The sequence below is a fragment of the Dipodomys ordii genome, unplaced genomic scaffold (assembly GCF_000151885.1).
Source record: "Dipodomys ordii isolate 6190 unplaced genomic scaffold, Dord_2.0 Scaffold44, whole genome shotgun sequence".
Lineage (NCBI taxonomy): Eukaryota > Metazoa > Chordata > Mammalia > Rodentia > Heteromyidae > Dipodomys > Dipodomys ordii.
In genome coordinates, this window is record NW_012267260.1 from 212,029 (window position 1) to 219,675 (window position 7,647).

Below are 7,647 nucleotides of genomic sequence, written 5' to 3' on the forward strand. Positions count from 1 at the left end.
TCCTCTCCTCCTCCCTCCTTCCCTCCCTCCTCCCTCCTCCCTCCCCCCCTCCTTTGAGGTAAGTTCTCCTGTGCAGCCCAGGCTTCATTGGACCTGTTGCTCACCCTGCCTCAGCCTCGGCCTTCGGAGCCCTGGGAAGCAGTGTGCACATCCCGCACGGCTGTTATTTTTGCTTTGGTCCCATTCCATGGTGTAGATACTAAATGATCAGAGACTCTACTTAGGAGGCTGAGACATGATGACGCTGTGTGACTAGTGGTCAGGTCTCACAAAAACATTGTTCTTGAACAATATACAAAGCGAGGCTCGGGGGTGTGGGGTTGTGCCCACTGCCCGCACCCCTCCCCGACCGGCCATTTGTCAGGGGACACAAGTAGCTGTTTACTGATAAAAGTTCCCCCGTCAAGCCGCGCCCTCACGGCCCTCACGCCCAGGGCCTCGGAGCGGAGACTCGCTACCTGGACAATGGAGGTGCAAGGCCTCTCCCCAGGAGCAGCCACGTGACCCTGAGCCAGGCTGGAGCTGGGGGCCGCCAAGGAAGGAGAGCCCTTCCCTCAGCCAGCAGCCAGGCTGACCAGAGACACCCACGGAAGAGCCGCAGCCATCAGCACGCTGAGCTGGTGGACAGCACCGTGACGTCCGTCCCCGTGGAAACAGTGGTCAGTGGCCTCAGTGGTTGTCACGCCTTGGTCTGTCTGTCGTCTGGGGTGTCAGCCCGGGATGGGGTGGGAGCCTTGGTCTGTCGTCTGGGGTGTCAGCCCAGGATGGGGGTGGAGCCTTGGTCTGTCTGTCATCTGGGGTGTCAGCCCAGGATGGGGGTGGAGCCTTGGTCTGTCGTCTGGGGTGTCGGCCTGGGATGGGGGTGGGAGCCTTGGTCTGTCGTCTGGGGTGTCGGCCTGGGATGGGGTGGGAGCCTTGGTCTGTCGTCTGGGGGTATCAGCCCGGGATGGGGTGGAGCCTTGGTCTGTCTGTCATCTGGGGTGTCAGCCCGGGATGGGGGTGGAGCCTTGGTCTGTCTGTCATCTGGGGTGTCAGCCCGGGATGGGGGTGGAGCCTTGGTCTGTCGTCTGGGGTGTCGGCCCGGGATGGGGGTGGGAGCCTTGGTCTGTCGTCTGGGGTGTCGGCCTGGGATGGGGTGGGAGCCTTGGTCTGTCGTCTGGGGTGTCGGCCCGGGATGGGGGTGGAGCCTTGGTCTGTCTGTCATCTGGGGTGTCGGCCTGGGATGGGGTGGGAGCCTTGGTCTGTCGTCTGGGGTGTCAGCTCGGGATGGGGGTGGAGCCTTGGTCTGTCGTCTGGGGTGTCGGCCCGGGATGGGGGTGGGAGCCTTGGTCTGTCGTCTGGGGTGTCGGCCCGGGATGGGGGTGGAGCCTTGGTCTGTCTGTCATCTGGGGTGTCAGCTCGGGATGGGGGTGGGAGCCTTGGTCTGTCGTCTGGGGTGTCGGCCTGGGATGGGGGTGGGAGCCTTGGTCTGTCGTCTGGGGTGTCAGCCCGGGATGGGGGTGGGAGCCTTGGTCTGTCATCTGGGGTGTCGGCCCGGGATGGGGGTGGGAGCCTTGGTCTGTTGTCTGGGGTGTCAGCCCGGGATGGGGGTGGGAGGTTCGGGAAGCCCAGCCCTTGCTGTGGCTGTGAGCAAAGCAGCCGCGCAACACAGCCAGCAAAAGCTTCATTTAAACCTGGCACTCTTTTAAGTCCGTGCTTCACCAAGTTTCATGTTGGTTTCAGTCCCGTGGAGGCCTTGATACAGAAGAGGGCCTGAGGGTCTGCACGAACCGCCCCGGCACTACGGTGGGTGCGGGTTTGGGGAATCGCACACTGGCCCTGGAATGGCTGGGCTCCATCGTTCGCATGTCCTCTCTCCCTGGCGTCCACAGCCGAAGGCCCTCGGTGCACCGGGAGTTCACGGCAAACCACACACGTGGCTGTGAAATTGGTGAAGCGTTCAGTCAAACTCACCATGGGTCCAGACGGTGAGAAGACCCAGCGCTGCTCCAGATCGTGCAGGTGTCCTTGACACACAGCAGAGCCAGCGCAGGGTGCTGGGAGGGGCTCGCAGCTTGCTCAGCATCAACTCCGCGCTCGCAGGGTGAGAAATAGGGAAAGAAATTAATCGAGTGCTGATTCAGTACCAACTGTAAATTTCATCGTGTTTATAACACACGGATAGCTGTTAAAACTGGTGTTTTGTGAAAATTACATTTATTACTTCCTCACTAAGTCTCCACAGAGAAATCGCTTTGTGCTGCTTGACTACACAGCTGACATTTTGAAAGGTAGTTGCAGCTCTCTATCATAAATAACATCTTGAGGTCACCGTGTGCTACTCAATTCAAAGCAGGGGGGCCGAACACAAAACCATTTTGCTTCAAGGACAAAATAGAAGACACCTGACCGAGTGTCTTTGGGTACAGTGAGTTGGAAGGTCTTTGGGGAGAATTCGCCGGGACTTTGGCGATCAAGTCACCTGGCAGATCGTGAGCGGAGTCATGATCAGACCGGACACCCTGAGGGCTGTGCCTTTAAATCACCAGCGTGAAATCCATTTGATGGTGAGTGCTTTGCAAATTTTCTCAGCGAAGCTTCTCCAAATGAATCTGTATTTTGTACTGAGCTAAGCTAATCGGCCATAAAAGCCAACCCTTAATAACAGGATATTTAACGTCGGCTCCGTACTTCCTGAAGCAGGAGCAGCTAACCCTTCTTAGCAAGCAGAGGAAGCATTTGAGACATCAGCTCTTCACAGAGACGCTGGGTAGACGGACTAAGTCATTTTTACTCTAACTAGGTCATTTATAGGAATGGGGAAGTCAAGGTCATCAATGTATGGGACAAATCACCCTTAAAATCTGTACTTGAGTTGATGTTAACACCTGAGCACCGATGCAGAGGCAAGGGGTTAAGTTTGGGCTCAGATTACAAGTGAAATAATCTAATACCATGGGAATCTATATTTTAAATAGAAGCATGTGCATGAAATACAATTGCCAATATTGTCAGATTCTAGGGAATTTCAAAACTCAGGTACAATTAAGTACTTATTAGGGAATATCATATCTGAGGTCCTAGTCCATCCAACACATGAGGGTAGTTATGAGGATCACAGTCTTCTCTGTGCTGGTAACTATTTCCTCTGAGCTCACAGTTATTTTAACAGTTTCTCCTGCCTGCTCTGTGCTTCTGCTGCATTCTGCCTGAGCAAGAGAAAACAGACCCTTTCCTTTTGTTTTAGAGCTGTCTGCGGTCGCAGCACTGCCTGAGGTTTCCGGTCCTGGAACCTGATCCACACAAGAATACACACATTGTAGATCGTTAGCATCTACTACCACACAGAGACCACAAACAGCCGTAAACCATGAGACCATTCCTCCAACACAACTATGCTCAACTATGTAACAATAGTACAGGCACACTCACGCAACAAAGATGCACGAAATGTTGGTTGCTGATCAGAAAAGAGTGGAAGTAGTCACGTTGAGATCTAGTTGTTTTTCGCGTCTTTTAAAACTCATACAAGAAAACAAAAAGTATTCCCAGGCTTACTGGTTACCATGGGATGTTTGGGTGCATTGAGACTTGGAATAATGTTCAAGGAAGGGTAGATGGGTGTCTTCTGGGAGACTAAGTATTTGTCCTAAGTGACAGCATCTGAAACCATCTCTGTGGATCTGGTCCTGGCGCTCCTGTGCACCAGCCCCTCCTTTCCCTCACCGCTGTGGGAGGGGCCCGGCACTTCCGCCCCCCGGCCCCCCCAGCCCCCCCAGACCCCCTCCAGTGAGCTGCTCCTGCTGCTGCACCCAGCAAGCAGCCTGGGTCCACGGCCCCGCTCCGGGCAGCAGCCCAGAGCTCCTGCGGTAAGTGCAATCCCACACTGCGGCCGGCAGGCCGGACTTTCCAGATCTTTTTAATTGCTTCTTTTCCTGTTTATTAGATTCTGATAAAACTTAAAAGTGTTTCGAAATATTCTTGCAGATTTTGATCATTTTAGGACGCTGCTAAAGGTTACAGAAGGAGCAGCAGGACTGTTGTACGTCTAGCGGGCTATAATAGTAAAGATCTGTATTTCTGTGACTTAAATGAGCTCCAGGAACGTTTACATGACATCTAATATATACAAACCACTTTCCAAAGCAGAATCTGTAGCAAGAGTCCTATCTTCAAGGATCTTTCCAAAATCTGTGAATCCAAAGAAAACAAAGTTCTTGTAGTTCTGCTGTACACCACACATTTGCTGGGTATTGAGTGTCCAACAAAGGGTTTAGGATTCAAAATTCTTGTCTTCACACCGATGAAATTATGGAGACTATTTCAGTAATTAAAAGATGATCAAGTAATAGTTAAAGAAACTGAATGTCTCTTAATAATTTATAGTTGAGGTGTAAAAACACAATATGAAAGATTTCACACTATGAATGGCTCTGTATAAGAAATTAAAAGTACTAACTTGCACAAAATATGAATCAATTCTAGTCATTGAAACAAAGCTTAGTGCTTTAATAATGCTAATTCAGGCCTTGAATCCGTGGGGACATTTTTCATCTCTAGATGATAGTATGGATTTTGACTTCAAAATATACAAATTAACTATCAGAACTTTGTTCTGGCATATTTCCACTAGAGGGTACCACCCACTTTTAATATAAAAATTAAAACCCTTTCTAACTTACAAATGTTTGTTTCTGTGAGGACCCCTAGCAGTGAGGACCAAGGGGAGAACAACTTTGGGGGTGGCCGGCTGCGTGTGTCAGAGGCGCGTGAGAAGTGTGCACAGACGCCCTGGAAGGGCTGCGGGACGGCGAGATGCTGCTCTGAACAGGTGCGGAGCAGACGCCCCTCACGGTTGCTACCAGTGTGTCTCCATACCAAAGAGCAGCCACAAAACATGTCTTCCTTATACTAGCAATTTACCTTTGGTGTGGGCATTTATTGAAAGTTACCGGCCCCTTAACTATCTGCCATAGTAGAAGTTATTGCAGTTTTTACTTTTCCCTCATACTTTGTTTCTGAGTTTATATTTCACATTTTGCGTGAGTGCTCAAACAAGACCTGGGGTTCTTTTATTCGCTCCCCAGTGTCTCTCTTGTAGCTGCTGCTGCTCAGATGACACTGACCACATCGCATTCTAATCTCAATGTGCACTGTGTGCTAAAGAAATTTAAATTGAACCCTTCTTCACTAGTGTTTTCATGGGAGACAAACCTACTACAGGTGCAATCAAACGGCAGGGTCCAGTTTCTCTGCTGAATAGAATCACCCATAGATTAACTATACTTGGAAGAATTTAAAATATGATTCCATGCTGGTGTTGGCTTTTTAGTTTTTGTTGGTTCCATCTGGACTCAGGGCCTGGGCACTGTCCCTGGACGTTTTCACTCAAGCCTAGTGCTCTACCACTTTGAGCCACAGTGCCACTTCCATTTTTTCTGGTGGTTAATTGGAGAGTCTCATGGACTTTCCTTCCTGGCTTCCAACAGAGATCCTCAGATCTCAGCCTCCTGAGTAGCTACGGGTACAAGTGTGAGGCTCCCGGCTGGTGTTAACCTTTTGATACTATTTCTATAATATATGGTAAAAATTTAATCAACAGAAGTGTTTCTGTAATGGAAAATATATTGTTTGGCTTTTCCTGTCTCTCCTTCCTCTCTCCCAGTTTTCCCTCCTTTCCCTCTTCTTCCTTTCATGCTCACCCTTCTTTTCCTTCATCCCTCCCTCCTTTCCTTCACTCTTTTCTTTGTATATGTATTCATACCTCATTTTACTATTTTATTATTGATGTTTCTGGTTTTTCTTGGGTTTTTCTATACGTTTGGTTTGGCTTAGAACATCTTTACCAAAAGCTCCTGGTCATCTTGAAGATCACTGACAGGAATGCTAGATATGAGTGGGCTTTGTCACCAAAGGGACAAGAAAAGAGTAAACAAAGCCGGTGACCATGGCGGCCCCTGAGGCACACACTCCAGGGTGCCTGGAGCGTAGGCTGTGGATGCACTGTGCTGAGGAGATAAAGCTACGCGAAGCAGGCCACTTAGCACAGAAGAGTGACGGAAAACAGTAAACAGGCAAGGAACAACAGCCACTCTTCTGAAACTGAAGGCAGTAAAATCGACTACCATATGTTTTAAAACTTAAGGCATACTAGATTGTAAGAAGTGCATTTTTAAAGGAAAAACGCTCCAGTTAAACTATGAAATGCATTTGTAGCACTGGAAATTTTTACATTTATTTAAAGAGTCTTTAAAACGTAACACAAACTTCATTCTATTCACTTGTGTATATATAAAATGGAAAATACCCAACTAAGTTGTTTAAAGTAATATTTAATTCCAAACACAAACTTCATTCTATTCACTTGTGTATACTTAAAATGGAAAATACCCAACTAAGTTGTTTAAAGTAATATTTAATTCCTAACACTTAGTAAAAACTATTTCTCAGCTCACAGACAAAGTTTATCTTCTTTCATGCCATATGGTCTGTTCTGCCATCAAGTGATTGGTGACTTGCACTTCTTCAAAGGTTCCATCAATGAGAAGACGTGGTGGTCTGTCCTTCTGCCCAGCCTCTGAACTGCGGAGAGCGGCCCACCGTCGGTTCTAGCAGCATTTACACGCCTCCAAACGTCGCTCATCTCTGCATCCCTGTCACGGTCAGCAGAGTACCTTGATATCATTTCTGGGCGTATTTCACAAGTTGGTGTTTCAGGCAGGATTGCATACTAGCATCTCAAAGAAAAGATTATGGTTAGGTAATGACAGATGAGATGACAGTTTGTCGATGGTGAGGCTGAAGTGTCCCGGTGTCCCATGACCTCTGGAGTCCCTCTGTCCCCTGGCAGGATGTGGGAGAGTCTTTCAAAGTCCAGAGCCTTCCAAGGCTGAATTCACAGCCGGGACCCAGCTCCAGAGCTGCGTGTGCCTGGCGTAGGTGAAGCATGAGCTTCCCGCAGTACCGTGGACTGGTCTCTCAGGCCGCAGATTTATCCTCCAGATGTGGTACTACAGTGTTTTCACACCCATCAGGAGGACCCGGGTCAGCACTGCACGGATTGTGTTTCAGGAAGTCTCCGACATGCCCCAAGTAGGTGACGTGGTACCAAACCTACATTATGCCATTCTTCTAACACGCTTACTGTACATGTAAAAAACACACAATGGTGATGTTTCCACTCACATTCCTCTCTTTACCCTTCTCCTAACAAGTTACTTTTTTGTTTGTTTAGTGAGACAAGTCTTACAGTAGCCCTGAGGTCACTCGGTGGCCTGCTAACCTCGCAGTCCGTCCTGTCCCCGGAGCGCAGGCTGGCAGCTGCCCTCGGGCTAGCTTCAGCTTCCTCAGGATGAAGATGAGCCTTCCTGAAAGACAAGACTGAATTTTTGAGCCAAGTTGGAAAAAACATGTCCCTTGCCTGAAATGTGGCAGGGTTTCCTGGAGGCTGCTGCCGCTCCGCCCTTTACCCACGTGCTCCTTGGCTTTCTGAGGTGGAAATGCTTCGGTTTTTCAGTCCCAAATTGAAAAGCCAAAAATCCAAACCATTGAATGTATTTAGGGCAAACCGGGACACAAGAAGTCATAGAACAACGAGGTTTGAGTATTAGAAACGGTCAAGCGAGGGACATGGATGCAACTCAGAAGACGAGGGGGAGGTGGGGGGAG